Genomic DNA, 18,440 nt, shown 5'->3' with positions numbered 1-18,440 from the left:
ATGCCATGTAACATAATGATCTTGGTTGAACATCTTTCCTCGGAACATTCCATGTACAGGATTTAGAGGTACAGCTCTCTGCCTCTGTTGTTCCGACTTTAGCTCGACTCAATGCAAACAAGAGACTGCCAATATGGCTACATGACTGTGCTAACCTAAAAATTAAAAAATAATATATTAGAAGACATAATGTTGATAAAAATAAACATTTTAGTTTCAAATTATATAACAAATAAATGGAGCATAGATTTCTCCTGTACTAATTTTCATTAGTCTATTATTTTTTAATTATAAATGTAGGGGTTAAATCCTGATGTCTAAATGATATAAGATTTAAAGAGAAAATTACAATGACAGTGTTTAAGGTAAAATGTGGTATCTGATTTAAAATTAGTTTTCTCTACAGCTCTAATAAAGAAAATATGGGGTAGGGCAAAATTCAATGAAAATCAGAACCCAAATGATTTCCCCCCCCCCCCACCTAAGCATTCAGTTTGTAAACCTTTACACTAAGGCAGCCCACTTTTAAAAGAAATTGTTAGTGGAACAAGGGTTAACTTTGATTTGTTCATAAGCACAAAATAATCAATGGTGGAATTATTTTAAGAAAAATCTTTTTATTTTAAAATATTATAATACTTTTTACTAATAGTTACCCTATAGGACACTGACAGTATCCATATTGCACCATAAAATCCCCACTTTCATATATACACCTGGTATCTTCATGGATGCTTGACACATTGCTCTGATATAAATTGTCTGTTCATTGATCTGAAATCACAAAGAAAGATTTAAGTTTTGTATAAATTATTTGCTCATTAACAGTATTTTCTTTCTTCAAAATAGGAATTAATTTTCTTTTAAAAAGTGATGTTAAAATTGAAAATACATACAAAGTATAATTGTTTTGTGTTAAACTGTTACTTTCTGCCAAAATACTCATCTGAATGCTTTTAATGGCAACCATAAAAATTTCTAAGTATAAATCTTATAGTCTAAATTAAAGGAATTGTTGTTAATATTTCATTTGATATTTTTTTTGCAGAATGATGTTCTTATTATTAACTACCACATTCAAAAATGATGCAAGTTTTCCTGACCAGAAATACAAAAAAAATCACATATAAATCCTATATTGAGCTGTGCAAATTGAAAATCTAGTCAATGTATTCTTTACCGAAAAATATTACATATCAAAATAATTAGTTTTTATAATTAAGTTTCTTGTTGAATTATGATTTTTAATGATCATGGGCATACATATAAATTATAATGTTTTTGGTGTCTTTATTTTCATTTAATTAACTAGTGCTACCTCTATATATAATTTTAATTTAGTGTGCCTGTCAAGTTAAAGTCTGTTATCTTAAATATTCTGGGTTTTATTACCTGTGCCATTCCTACTTCTTGGATATCACCAGCATCATAATGTTTGACTGCCTTGTCAAGCCCCTTGAAATTTTGAGTTGTTGTCCCTGAATACGTAGGTCTTGTTACCATAAAATCATAAATATGTGCAAATTTGATTATTGGAAATTTGGTTTGGTCACAGATGGTGTAAGTCACTCTATTGAAGGGCGGGAGGTTTTCATTTTGTTCACTGGGAATCGTCACATCACCCACTAGGACTGCCTGCTTGATAATCGGTGTCAAGGTAGATGAAGGAACTTGTTCTGTCAGTATATCCGAAATTATCCTTTCTTTTTTCTTCTTTTCCACTTCAATATTATGTTCCGCGGCAAGGATCTTTAAAGAACTGAGATTTAACTTATTTAAACTTTCCCGGGTCGCCATGTTGGTATCTAGTGTAAACAAGTTGCCGTCCGGAAGCGTTTATGCGCATGCTCGGGATTTATCGTGAAAGGGCTTATTGTCAAAAATATTGTAAAATTTACAGTAAAATGTCGAAAAATCATCAAAATACCAATATCAGATTTGCTGTTGTAAATATACTATTATCCTCAGAATATGGTCAATTTAAGATAACATCTGAATAATTTATCCAAAAAGTGGTAAAATTTATGAAAAAAGTATTACAATTTTATAATGAAAGTTTGTTTGGTTCAAATTGAATTTAAATATAGCTGTCAATACATATTAAAAAGAATATCGGTTACATGACCGATTTGATGTAACATCAATTACAATTAACAAAAATATTGTCAAATTTACAGTGAAATGTCGAAAAATCATCAAAATACCAATATCAGATTTGGTGTTGTATTATATGCAATTATCCTCAGAATATGGTCAATTTAAGATAACATCTGAATAAATTATCCTAAAAGTGGTAAAATGTTCGAAAAAAGTATTACAATTTTATAATGAAATGTTAAATTGATCCCAATTGAATTAAAATACAACTGTTGATACATATTGAGAAGTATATCGGTCACATGACGAATTTGAGGTAACATCAATTACAATTATCAATACATATTAGAAAATTGTCTTGGTCAAATGACCGATTTAATGTAACATCAATTACAATTATCAAAAATATTGTAAAATTTACAGTAAAATGTCAAAAAATCATCAAAATACCAATATCAGATTTGCTGTTGTATTACATTCAATTATCCTCAGAATATAGTCAATTTAAGATAACATCTGAATAAATTATCCAAAAAGTGGTAAAATATATGAAAAAAGTATTACAATTTTATAATGAAAGTTTGTTTGGTTCAAATTGAATTTAAATACAGCTGTCAATACATATTGAGAAGTATATCGGTCACATGACGAATTTGAGGTAACATCAATTACAATTATCAATACATATTAGAAAATTGTCTTGGTCAAATGAACGATTTAAGGTAATATCAATTACAATTATCAAAAAAAATTGTCAAATTTACAGTAAAACTAACTAAATAAGTATAATTATTCTGTATTGAAGGTTTGGTTGGTTCAAATTTGCCTCAAATACAATTATTAATAGATATTAGAAAGTATCTCGGTCAAATAACCGATTTGAGGTAACTACAAATTAAATTATCAATTCATATAAGAAAATTGTCTAAGTCAAATGACCGATTTAAGGTAGCATCAATAACAATTATCAAAAAAATGTCAAATTTACAGTAAAATGTCGAAAAATCATCAGAATACCAATATTAGATTTGCTCTTGTATGATTTGCAATTATTCTCAGAGTATGGTCAATTTAAGATAACATCTGAATAGATTATCCAAAAAGCGGTAAATTTTAAAAAAAAAGTATTACAATTTTATAATGAAGGTTTGATTAGTTCAAATAAAATTTGAATACAACTGTCAATACATATTAAAGAGTATATCGGTCACATGACCGATTTAAGGTAACATCAATTACAATTATCAGTACATATTAGAAAATTGTCTTGGTCAAATGACCGCTTTAAGGTAACATCAATTACAATTATAAAAAAGATAATCAAATTTACAGTAAAATGTCGAAAAATCATCAAAATAACAAAATCAGATTTCCTGTTGTATTGTTCACTATTATCCTCAGAATATGGTCAATTTAAGGTAACATCTGAATAGATTATCCAAAGAGCGGTAAAATTTTCCAAAAAAGTATTACAATTTTTAAATGAACGTTTGATTGGTTTAAATGGAATTCAAATACAACTGTCAATACATATTAAAGAGTATATCGGTCACATGACCAATTTAAGGAAACATCAAATACAATTATCAGTACATATAAGAAAATTGTCTTGGTCAAATGACCGTTTTAAGGTAACATCAATTACAATTATAAAAAAACAATCAAATTTACAGTAAAATGTCGAAAAATCATCAAAATAACAAAATCAGATTTCCTGTTGTATTGTTTACTATTATCCTCAGTATATGGTCAATTTAAGGTAACATCTGAATAGATTATCCAAAGAGCGGTAAAATTTTCCAAAAAGTTATTACAATTTTAAAATGAAAGTTTGATAAGTTCAAATGGAATTTGAATACAATTGTCAATACATATTAAAGAGTATATCGGTAACATGACCAATTTAAGGTAACATCAAATACAATTATCAGTACATATTAGAAAATTGTCTTGGTCAAATGACCGCTTTAAGGTAACATCAATTACAATTATAAAAAAAAAATCAAATTTACAGTAAAATGTCGAAAAATCATCAAAATAACAAAATCAGATTTCCTGTTGTTTTGTTTACTATTATCCTCAGTATATGGTTAATTTAAGATAACATCTGAATAGATTATCCAAAAAGCGGTAAATTTTAAAAAAAAAGTATTACAATTTTATAATGAAGGTTTGTTTAGTTCAAATGGAATTTGAATACAATTGTCCAAACATATTAAACAGTATATCGCTCACATGACCAATTTAAGGTAACATCAATTACAATTATCAGTACATATTAGAAAATTGTCTTGGTCAAATGACCGCTTTAAGGTAACATCAATTACAATTATAAAAAAGATAATCAAATTTACAGTAAAATGTCGAAAAATCATCAAAATAACAAAATCAGATTTCCTGTTGTTTTGTTTATTATTATCCTCAGTATATGGTCAATTTAAGGTAACATCTGAATAGATTATCCAAAAAGCGGTAAATTTTTTAAAAAAAGTATTACAATTTTATAATGAAGGTTTGATTAGTTCAAATGGAATTTGAATACAATTGTCAATACATATCAAAGAGTATATCGGTCACTTGACCAATTATAGGTAACATCAAATACAATTATCAGTGCATATTAGAAAATTGTCTTGGTCAAATGACGGCTTTAAGGTAACATCAATTACAATTATAAAAAAAATAATCAAATTTACAGTGAAATCTCGAAAAATCATCGAAATAACAAAATCAGATTTCCTGTTGTATTGTTTACGATTATCCTCAGAATATGGTCAATTTAAGGTAACATCTGAATAAATTATCCAAAGAGCGGTAAAATTTTCCAAAAAAGGATTACAATTTTAAAATGAAAGTTTGATTGGTTTAAATGGAATTCAATTACAACTGTCAAAACATATTAAAGAGTATATTGGGTAACATTAATTACAATTATCAATACATATTAGAAAATTGTCTTGGTCAAATGACATATTTAATGTAACATCGATTACAATTGTCAAAAATATTGTAAAATTTACAGTAAAATGTCGAAAAATCATCAAAATACCAATATCAGATTTGCTGTTGTAAATATACTATTATCCTCAGAATATGGTCAATTTAAGATAACATCTGAATAATTTATCCAAAAAGTGGTAAAATTTATGAAAAAAGTATTACAATTTTATAATGAAAGTTTGTTTGGTTCAAATTGAATTTAAATATAGCTGTCAATACATATTAAAAAGAATATCGGTTACATGACCGATTTGATGTAACATCAATTACAATTAACAAAAATATTGTCAAATTTACAGTGAAATGTCGAAAAATCATCAAAATACCAATATCAGATTTGGTGTTGTATTATATTCAATTATCCTCAGAATATGGTCAATTTAAGATAACATCTGAATAAATTATCCTAAAAGTGGTAAAATGTTCGAAAAAAGTATTACAATTTTATAATGAAATGTTAAATTGATCCCAATTGAATTAAAATACAACTGTTGATACATATTGAGAAGTATATCGGTCACATGACGAATTTGAGGTAACATCAATTACAATTATCAATACATATTAGAAAATTGTCTTGGTCAAATGACCGATTTAATGTAACATCAATTACAATTATCAAAAATATTGTAAAATTTTCAGTAAAATGTCAAAAAATCATCAAAATACCAATATCAGATTTGCTGTTGTATTACATACAATTATCCTCAGAATATAGTCAATTTAAGATAACATCTGAATAAATTATCCAAAAAGTGGTAAAATTTATGAAAAAAGTATTACAATTTTATAATGAAAGTTTGTTTGGTTCAAATTGAATTTAAATACAGCTGTCAATACATATTGAGAAGTATATCGGTCACATGACGAATTTGAGGTAACATCAATTACAATTATCAATACATATTAGAAAATTGTCTTGGTCAAATGAACGATTTAAGGTAATATCAATTACAATTATCAAAAAAAATTGTCAAATTTACAGTAAAACTAACTAAATAAGTATAATTATTCTGTATTGAAGGTTTGGTTGGTTCAAATTTGCCTCAAATACAATTATTAATAGATATTAGAAAGTATCTCGGTCAAATAACCGATTTGAGGTAACTACAAATTAAATTATCAATTCATATAAGAAAATTGTCTTAGTCAAATGACCGATTTAAGGTAGCATCAATTACAATTATCAAAAAAAATGTCAAATTTACAGTAAAATGTCGAAAAATCATCAGAATACCAATATTAGATTTGCTCTTGTATGATTTGCAATTATTCTCAGAGTATGGTCAATTTAAGATAACATCTGAAACGATTATCCAAAAAGCGGTAAATTTAAAAAAAAAAGTATTACAATTTTATAATGAAGGTTTGATTAGTTCAAATGGAATTTGAATACAACTGTCAATACATATTAAAGAGTATATCGGTCACATGACCAATTTAAGGTAACATCAAATACAATTATCAGTACATATTAGAAAATTGTCTTGGTCAAATGACCGCTTTAAGGTAACATCAATTACAATTATCAAAAAAAAATGTCAAATTTACAGTAAAATGTCGAAAAATCATCAAAATACCAATATCAGATTTGCTGTTGTATTATATACAATTATCCTCAGAATATCGTCAATTTAAGATAACATCTGAATTAATTATCCAAAAAGTGGTAAAATGTTCGAAAAAAGTAGTACGATTGTATAATGATATGTTTAATTGGTCCCAATTGAATTAAAATACAACTGTTAATACATATTATGAAGTATATCGGTCACATGACGAATTTGAGGTAACATCAATTACAATTATCAATACATATTAGAAAATTGTCTTGGTCAAATGAACGATTTAAGGTAATATCAATTACAATTATCAAAAATGATTGTCAAATTTACAGTAAAACTAACTAAATAAGTATAATTATTCTGTATTGAAGGTTTGGTTGGTTCAAATTTGCCTCAAATACAATTATTAATAGATATTAGAAAGTATCTCGGTCAAATAACCGATTTGATGTTACTACAAATACAATCATCAATTCATATAAGAAAATTGTCTTAGTCAAATGACCGATTTAAGGTAGCATCAATTACAATTATCAAAAAAAATGTCAAATTTACAGTAAAATGTCGAAAAATCAACAGAATACCAATATCAGATTTGCTCTTGTATGATTTGCAATTATTCTCAGAGTATGGTCAATTTAAGATTACATCTGAATAGATTATCCAAAAAGCGGTAAAATTTTCTAAAAAAGTATTACAATTTTATAATGAAGGTTTGATTAGTTCAAATGGAATTTGAATACAATTCTCAATACATATTAAAGAGTATATCGGTCACATGACCAATTTAAGGTAACATCAAATACAATTATCAGTACATATTAGAAAATTGTCTTTATCAAATGACCGCTTTAAGGTAACATCAATTACAATTATAAAAAAAATAATTAAATTTACAGTTAAATGTCGAAAAATCATCAAAATAACAAAATCAGATTTCCTGTTGTATTGTTTACTATAATCCTCAGAATATGGTCAATTTAAAATAACATCTGAATAAATTATCCAAAGAGCGGTAAAAATTTTCAAAAAAGTATTACAATTTTAAAATGAAAGTTTGATTGGTTTAAATGGAATTCAAATATAACTGTCAATACATATTGAAGAGTATATTGGGTAACATCAATTACAATTATCAATACATATTAAAAAATTGTCTTGGTCAAATAACCGTTTAATGTAACATCAATTACAATTATCAAAAATATTGTAAAATTTACAGTAAAATGTCGAAAAATCATCAAAATACCAATATCAGATTTGCTGTTGTATTATATACAATTATCCTCAGAATATGGTCAATTTAAGATAACATCTGAATAAATTATCCAAAAAGTGGTAAAATTGATGAAAAAAGTATTACAATTTTATAATGAAAGTTTGTTTGGTTCAAATTGAATTTAAATATAGCTGTCAATACATATTAAAAAGAATATCGGTTACATGACCGATTTGATGTAACATCAATTACAATTATCAAAAATATTGTCAAATGTACAGTGAAATGTCGAAAACCATCAAAATACCAATATCAGATTTGCTGTTGTATTATATACAATTATCCTCAGAATATGGTCAATTTAAGATAGCATCTGAATAAATTATCCAAAAAGTGGTAAAATGTTCGAAAAAAGTCTTACAATTTTATAATGAAATGTTTAATTGGTCCCAATTGAATTAAAACACAACTGTTGATACATATTGAGAAGTATATCGGTCACATGACGAATTTGAGGTTACATCAATTACAATTATCAATACATATTAGAAAATTGTCTTGGTCAAAAGACCGATTTAATGTAACATCAATTCTAGTTATCAAAAATATTGTAAAATTTACAGTAAAATGTCGAAAAATCATCAAAATACCAATATCAGATTGGTGTTGTATTATATACAATTATCCTCAGAATATGGTCAATTTAAGATAACATCTGATTAAATTATCCAAAAAGTGGTAAAATTTATGAAAAAAGTATTACAATTTTATAATGAAAGTTTGTTTGGTTCAAATTGAATTTAAATACAGCTGTCAATACATATTAAAAAGAATATCGGTTACATGACCGATTTGATGTAACATCAATTACAATTATCAAAAATATTGTCAAATTTACAGTGAAATGTCGAAAAATCATCAAAATACCAATATCAGATTTGCTGTTGTATTATATACAATTATCCTCAGAATATCGTCAATTTAAGATAACATCTGAATTAATTACCCAAAAAGTGGTAAAATGTTCGAAAAAAGTAGTACGATTGTATAATGATATGTTTAATTGGTCCCAATTGAATTAAAATACAACTGTTAAAACATATTATGAAGTTTATCGGTCACATGACGAATTTGAGGTAACATCAATTACAATTATCAATACATATTAGAAAATTGTCTTGGTCAAATGAACGATTTAAGGTAATATCAATTACATTTATCAAAAAAAATTGTCAAATTTACAGTAAACTAACTAAATAAGTATAATTATTCTGTATTGAAGGTTTGGTTGGTTCAAATTTGCCTCAAATACAATTATTAATAGATATTAGAAAGTATCTCGGTCAAATAACCGATTTGAGGTTACTACAAATACAATTATCAATTCATTTAAGAAAATTGTCTTAGTCAAATGACCGATTTAAGGTAGCATCAATTACAATTATCAAAAAAATGTCAAATTTACAGTAAAATGTCGAAAAATCATCAAAATACCAATATCAGATTTGCTGTTGTATTATATACAATTATCCTCAGAATATCGTCAATTTAAGATAACATCTGAATTAATTATCCAAAAAGTGGTAAAATGTTCGAAAAAAGTAGTACGATTGTATAATGATATGTTTAATTGGTCCCAATTGAATTAAAATACAACTGTTAATACATATTATGAAGTATATCGGTCTCATGACGAATTTGAGGTAACATCAATTACAATTATCAATACATATTAGAAAATTGTCTTGGTCAAATGAACGATTTAAGGTAATATCAATTACAATTATCAAAAAAGATTGTCAAATTTACAGTAAAACTAACTAAATAAGTATAATTATTCTGTATTGAAGGTTTGGTTGGTTCAAATTTGCCTCAAACACAATTATTAATAGATATTAGAAAGTATCTCGGTCAAATAACCGATTTGATGTTACTACAAATACAATCATCAATTCATATAAGAAAATTGTCTTGGTCAAATGACCGATTTAAGGTAGCATCAATTACAATTATCAAAAAAAATGTCAAATTTACAGTAAAATATCGAAAAATCAACAGAATACCAATATCAGATTTGCTCTTGTATGATTTGCAATTATTCTCAGAGTATGGTCAATTTAAGATATCATCTGAATAGATTATCCAAAAAGCGGTAAAATTTTCTAAAAAAGTATTACAATTTTATAATGAAGGTTTGATTAGTTCAAATGCAATTTGAATACAATTCTCAATACATATTAAAGAGTATATCGGTCACATGACCAATTTAAGGTAACATCAAATACAATTATCAGTACATATTAGAAAATTGTCTTTATCAAATGACCGCTTTAAGGTAACATCAATTACAATTATAAAAAAAATAATCAAATTTACAGTTAAATGTCGAAAAATCATCAAAATAACAAAATCAGATTTCCTGTTGTATTGTTTACTATAATCCTCAGAATATGGTCAATTTAAGGTAACATCTGAATAAATTATCCAAAGAGCGGTAAAATTTTTCAAAAAAGTATTACAATTTTAAAATGAAAGTTTGATTGGTTTAAATGGAATTCAAATACAACTGTCAATATATATTAAAGAGTATATTGGGTAACATCAATTACAATTATCAATACATATTAGAAAATTGTCTTGGTCAAATAACCGTTTAATGTAACATCAATTACAATTATCAAAAATATTGTAAAATTTACAGTAAAATGTCGAAAAATCATCAAAATACCAATATCAGATTTGCTGTTGTATTATATACAATTATCCTCAGAATATGGTCAATTTAAGATAACATCTGAATAAATTATCCAAAAAGTGGTAAAATTGATGAAAAAAGTATTACAATTTTATAATGAAAGTTTGTTTGGTTCAAATTGAATTTAAATATAGCTGTCAATACATATTAAAAAGAATATCGGTTACATGACCGATTTGATGTAACATCAATTACAATTATCAAAAATATTGTCAAATTTACAGTGAAATGTCGAAAATCATCAAAATACCAATATCAGATTTGCTGTTGTATTATATACAATTATCCTCAGAATATGGTCAATTTAAGATAGCATCTGAATAAATTATCCAAAAAGTGGTAAAATGTTCGAAAAAAGTCTTACAATTTTATAATGAAATGTTTAATTGGTCCCAATTGAATTAAAACACAACTGTTGATACATATTGAGAAGTATATCGGTCACATGACGAATTTGAGGTAACATCAATTACAATTATCAATACATATTAGAAAATTGTCTTGGTCAAATGAACGATTTAAGGTAATATCAATTACATTTATCAAAAAAAATTGTCAAATTTACAGTAAACTAACTAAATAAGTATAATTATTCTGTATTGAAGGTTTGGTTGGTTCAAATTTGCCTCAAATACAATTATTAATAGATATTAGAAAGTATCTCGGTCAAATAACCGATTTGAGGTTACTACAAATACAATTATCAATTCATTTAAGAAAATTGTCTTAGTCAAATGACCGATTTAAGGTAGCATCAATTACAATTATCAAAAAAATGTCAAATTTACAGTAAAATGTCGAAAAATCATCAAAATACCAATATCAGATTTGCTGTTGTATTATATACAATTATCCTCAGAATATCGTCAATTTAAGATAACATCTGAATTAATTATCCAAAAAGTGGTAAAATGTTCGAAAAAAGTAGTACGATTGTATAATGATATGTTTAATTGGTCCCAATTGAATTAAAATACAACTGTTAATACATATTATGAAGTATATCGGTCTCATGACGAATTTGAGGTAACATCAATTACAATTATCAATACATATTAGAAAATTGTCTTGGTCAAATGAACGATTTAAGGTAATATCAATTACAATTATCAAAAAAGATTGTCAAATTTACAGTAAAACTAACTAAATAAGTATAATTATTCTGTATTGAAGGTTTGGTTGGTTCAAATTTGCCTCAAACACAATTATTAATAGATATTAGAAAGTATCTCGGTCAAATAACCGATTTGATGTTACTACAAATACAATCATCAATTCATATAAGAAAATTGTCTTGGTCAAATGACCGATTTAAGGTAGCATCAATTACAATTATCAAAAAAAATGTCAAATTTACAGTAAAATATCGAAAAATCAACAGAATACCAATATCAGATTTGCTCTTGTATGATTTGCAATTATTCTCAGAGTATGGTCAATTTAAGATATCATCTGAATAGATTATCCAAAAAGCGGTAAAATTTTCTAAAAAAGTATTACAATTTTATAATGAAGGTTTGATTAGTTCAAATGCAATTTGAATACAATTCTCAATACATATTAAAGAGTATATCGGTCACATGACCAATTTAAGGTAACATCAAATACAATTATCAGTACATATTAGAAAATTGTCTTTATCAAATGACCGCTTTAAGGTAACATCAATTACAATTATAAAAAAAATAATCAAATTTACAGTTAAATGTCGAAAAATCATCAAAATAACAAAATCAGATTTCCTGTTGTATTGTTTACTATAATCCTCAGAATATGGTCAATTTAAGGTAACATCTGAATAAATTATCCAAAGAGCGGTAAAATTTTTCAAAAAAGTATTACAATTTTAAAATGAAAGTTTGATTGGTTTAAATGGAATTCAAATACAACTGTCAATATATATTAAAGAGTATATTGGGTAACATCAATTACAATTATCAATACATATTAGAAAATTGTCTTGGTCAAATAACCGTTTAATGTAACATCAATTACAATTATCAAAAATATTGTAAAATTTACAGTAAAATGTCGAAAAATCATCAAAATACCAATATCAGATTTGCTGTTGTATTATATACAATTATCCTCAGAATATGGTCAATTTAAGATAACATCTGAATAAATTATCCAAAAAGTGGTAAAATTGATGAAAAAAGTATTACAATTTTATAATGAAAGTTTGTTTGGTTCAAATTGAATTTAAATATAGCTGTCAATACATATTAAAAAGAATATCGGTTACATGACCGATTTGATGTAACATCAATTACAATTATCAAAAATATTGTCAAATTTACAGTGAAATGTCGAAAATCATCAAAATACCAATATCAGATTTGCTGTTGTATTATATACAATTATCCTCAGAATATGGTCAATTTAAGATAGCATCTGAATAAATTATCCAAAAAGTGGTAAAATGTTCGAAAAAAGTCTTACAATTTTATAATGAAATGTTTAATTGGTCCCAATTGAATTAAAACACAACTGTTGATACATATTGAGAAGTATATCGGTCACATGACGAATTTGAGGTAACATCAATTACAATTATCAATACATATTAGAAAATTGTCTTGGTCAAATGACCGATTTAATGTAACATCAATTACAGTTATCAAAAATATTGTAAAATTTACAGTAAAATGTCGAAAAATCATCAAAATACCAATATCAGATTGGTGTTGTATTATATACAATTATCCTCAGAATATGGTCAATTTAAGATAACATCTGATTAAATTATCCAAAAAGTGGTAAAATTTATGAAAAAAGTATTACAATTTTATAATGAAAGTTTGTTTGGTTCAAATTGAATTTAAATACAGCTGTCAATACATATTAAAAAGAATATCGGTTACATGACCGATTTGATGTAACATCAATTACAATTATCAAAAATATTGTCAAATTTACAGTGAAATGTCGAAAAATCATCAAAATACCAATATCAGATTTGCTGTTGTATTATATACAATTATCCTCAGAATATCGTCAATTTAAGATAACATCTGAATTAATTATCCAAAAAGTGGTAAAATGTTCGAAAAAAATAGTACGATTGTATAATGATATGTTTAATTGGTCCCAATTGAATTAAAATACAACTGTTAAAACATATTATGAAGTAAATCGGTCACATGACGAATTTGAGGTAACATCAATTACAATTATCAATACATATTAGAAAATTGTCTTGGTCAAATGAACGATTTAAGGTAATATCAATTACAATTATCAAAATAAATTGTCAAATTTACAGTAAAACTAACTAAAAAAGTATAATTATTCTGTATTGAAGGTTTGGTTGGTTCAAATTTGCCTCAAATACAATTATTAATAGATATTAGAAAGTATCTCGGTCAAATAACCGATTTGAGGTTACTACAAATACAATTATCAATTCATTTAAGAAAATTGTCTTAGTCAAATGACCGATTTAAGGTAGCATCAATTACAATTATCAAAAAAATGTCAAATTTACAGTAAAATGTCGAAAAATCATCAAAATACCAATATCAGATTTGCTGTTGTATTATATACAATTATCCTCAGAATATCGTCAATTTAAGATAACATCTGAATTAATTATCCAAAAAGTGGTAAAATGTTCGAAAAAAGTAGTACGATTGTATAATGATATGTTTAATTGGTCCCAATTGAATTAAAATACAACTGTTAATACATATTATGAAGTATATCGGTCTCATGACGAATTTGAGGTAACATCAATTACAATTATCAATACATATTAGAAAATTGTCTTGGTCAAATGAACGATTTAAGGTAATATCAATTACAATTATCAAAATAAATTGTCAAATTTACAGTAAAACTAACTAAAAAAGTATAATTATTCTGTATTGAAGGTTTGGTTGGTTCAAATTTGCCTCAAATACAATTATTAATAGATATTAGAAAGTATCTCGGTCAAATAACCGATTTGAGGTTACTACAAATACAATTATCAATTCATTTAAGAAAATTGTCTTAGTCAAATGACCGATTTAAGGTAGCATCAATTAAAATTATCAAAAAAATGTCAAATTTACAGTAAAATGTCGAAAAATCATCAAAATACCAATATCAGATTTGCTGTTGTATTATATACAATTATCCTCAGAATATCGTCAATTTAAGATAACATCTGAATTAATTATCCAAAAAGTGGTAAAATGTTCGAAAAAAGTAGTACGATTGTATAATGATATGTTTAATTGGTCCCAATTGAATTAAAATACAACTGTTAATACATATTATGAAGTATATCGGTCTCATGACGAATTTGAGGTAACATCAATTACAATTATCAATACATATTAGAAAATTGTCTTGGTCAAATGAACGATTTAAGGTAATATCAATTACAATTATCAAAAAAGATTGTCAAATTTACAGTAAAACTAACTAAATAAGTATAATTATTCTGTATTGAAGGTTTGGTTGGTTCAAATTTGCCTCAAACACAATTATTAATAGATATTAGAAAGTATCTCGGTCAAATAACCGATTTGATGTTACTACAAATACAATCATCAATTCATATAAGAAAATTGTCTTGGTCAAATGACCGATTTAAGGTAGCATCAATTACAATTATCAAAAAAAATGTCAAATTTACAGTAAAATGTCGAAAAATCAACAGAATACCAATATCAGATTTGCTCTTGTATGATTTGCAATTATTCTCAGAGTATGGTCAATTTAAGATAACATCTGAATAGATTATCCAAAAAGCGGTAAAATTTTCTAAAAAAGTATTACAATTTTATAATGAAGGTTTGATTAGTTCAAATGCAATTTGAATACAATTCTCAATACATATTAAAGAGTATATCGGTCACATGACCAATTTAAGATAACATCAAATACAATTATCAGTACATATTAGAAAATTGTCTTTATCAAATGACCGCTTTAAGGTAACATCAATTACAATTATAAAAAAAATAATCAAATTTACAGTTAAATGTCGAAAAATCATCAAATAACAAAATCAGATTTCCTGTTGTATTGTTTACTATAATCCTCAGAATATGGTCAATTTAAGGTAACATCTGAATAAATTATCCAAAGAGCGGTAAAATTTTCAAAAAAGTATTACAATTTTAAAATGAAAGTTTGATTGGTTTAAATGGAATTCAAATACAACTGTCAATATATATTAAAGAGTATATTGGGTAACATCAATTACAATTATCAATACATATTAGAAAATTGTCTTGGTCAAATAACCGTTTAATGTAACATCAATTACAATTATCAAAAATATTGTAAAATTTACAGTAAAATGTCGAAAAATCATCAAAATACCAATATCAGATTTGCTGTTGTATTATATACAATTATCCTCAGAATATGGTCAATTTAAGATAACATCTGAATAAATTATCCAAAAAGTGGTAAAATTGATGAAAAAAGTATTACAATTTTATAATGAAAGTTTGTTTGGTTCAAATTGAATTTAAATATAGCTGTCAATACATATTAAAAAGAATATCGGTTACATGACCGATTTGATGTAACATCAATTACAATTATCAAAAATATTGTCAAATTTACAGTGAAATGTCGAAAATCATCAAAATACCAATATCAGATTTGCTGTTGTATTATATACAATTATCCTCAGAATATGGTCAATTTAAGATAGCATCTGAATAAATTATCCAAAAAGTGGTAAAATGTTCGAAAAAAGTCTTACAATTTTATAATGAAATGTTTAATTGGTCCCAATTGAATTAAAACACAACTGTTGATACATATTGAGAAGTATATCGGTCACATGACGAATTTGAGGTAACATCAATTACAATTATCAATACATATTAGAAAATTGTCTTGGTCAAATGACCGATTTAATGTAACATCAATTACAGTTATCAAAAATATTGTAAAATTTACAGTAAAATGTCGAAAAATCATCAAAATACCAATATCAGATTGGTGTTGTATTATATACAATTATCCTCAGAATATGGTCAATTTAAGATAACATCTGATTAAATTATCCAAAAAGTGGTAAAATTTATGAAAAAAGTATTACAATTTTATAATGAAAGTTTGTTTGGTTCAAATTGAATTTAAATACAGCTGTCAATACATATTAAAAAGAATATCGGTTACATGACCGATTTGATGTAACATCAATTACAATTATCAAAAATATTGTTAAATTTACAGTGAAATGTCGAAAAATCATCAAAATACCAATATCAGATTTGCTGTTGTATTATATACAATTATCCTCAGAATATCGTCAATTTAAGATAACATCTGAATTAATTATCCAAAAAGTGGTAAAATGTTCGAAAAAAATAGTACGATTGTATAATGATATGTTTAATTGGTCCCAATTGAATTAAAATACAACTGTTAAAACATATTATGAAGTAAATCGGTCACATGACGAATTTGAGGTAACATCAATTACAATTATCAATACATATTAGAAAATTGTCTTGGTCAAATGAACGATTTAAGGTAATATCAATTACAATTATCAAAATAAATTGTCAAATTTACAGTAAAACTAACTAAAAAAGTATAATTATTCTGTATTGAAGGTTTGGTTGGTTCAAATTTGCCTCAAATACAATTATTAATAGATATTAGAAAGTATCTCGGTCAAATAACCGATTTGAGGTTACTACAAATACAATTATCAATTCATTTAAGAAAATTGTCTTAGTCAAAATGACCGATTTAAGGTAGCATCAATTACAATTATCAAAAAAATGTCAAATTTACAGTAAAATGTCGAAAAATCATCAAAATACCAATATCAGATTTGCTGTTGTATTATATACAATTATCCTCAGAATATCGTCAATTTAAGATAACATCTGAATTAATTATCCAAAAAGTGGTAAAATGTTCGAAAAAAGTAGTACGATTGTATAATGATATGTTTAATTGGTCCCAATTGAATTAAAATACAACTGTTAATACATATTATGAAGTATATCGGTCTCATGACGAATTTGAGGTAACATCAATTACAATTATCAATACATATTAGAAAATTGTCTTGGTCAAATGAACGATTTAGGTAATATCAATTACAATTATCAAAATAAATTGTCAAATTTACAGTAAAACTAACTAAAAAAGTATAATTATTCTGTATTGAAGGTTTGGTTGTTCAAATTTGCCTCAAATACAATTATTAATAGATATTAGAAAGTATCTCGGTCAAATAACCGATTTGAGGTTACTACAAATACAATTATCAATTCATTTAAGAAAATTGTCTTAGTCAAATGACCGATTTAAGGTAGCATCAATTACAATTATCAAAAAAATGTCAAATTTACAGTAAAATGTCGAAAAATCATCAAAATACCAATATCAGATTTGCTGTTGTATTATATACAATTATCCTCAGAATATCGTCAATTTAAGATAACATCTGAATTAATTATCCAAAAAGTGGTAAAATGTTCGAAAAAAGTAGTACGATTGTATAATGATATGTTTAATTGGTCCCAATTGAATTAAAATACAACTGTTAATACATATTATGAAGTATATCGGTCTCATGACGAATTTGAGGTAACATCAATTACAATTATCAATACATATTAGAAAATTGTCTTGGTCAAAATGAACGATTTAAGGTAATATCAATTACAATTATCAAAAAAGATTGTCAAATTTACAGTAGAAACTAACTAAATAAGTATAATTATTCTGTATTGAAGGTTTGGTTGGTTCAAATTTGCCTCAAACACAATTATTAATAGATATTAGAAAGTATCTCGGTCAAATAACCGATTTGATGTTACTACAAATACAATCA

At 25.5% G+C, this 18,440-nt stretch overlaps 1 pseudogene; it reads right to left on the bottom strand.

The window, feature by feature from the left end:
- Positions 1–12: 12 nt before the first annotated feature.
- Positions 13–1,862, bottom strand: LOC134703652 (uncharacterized; annotated as a pseudogene).
- Between the last annotated feature and the right edge of the window lie 16,578 nt (positions 1,863–18,440).

This window comes from Mytilus trossulus, unplaced genomic scaffold (assembly GCF_036588685.1).
Source record: "Mytilus trossulus isolate FHL-02 unplaced genomic scaffold, PNRI_Mtr1.1.1.hap1 h1tg001164l__unscaffolded, whole genome shotgun sequence".
Classification (NCBI taxonomy): Eukaryota; Metazoa; Mollusca; class Bivalvia; order Mytilida; family Mytilidae; genus Mytilus; species Mytilus trossulus.
Note: the sequence above shows the minus strand (reverse complement) of the source record. Positions and strands in the feature narration are given on the sequence as shown.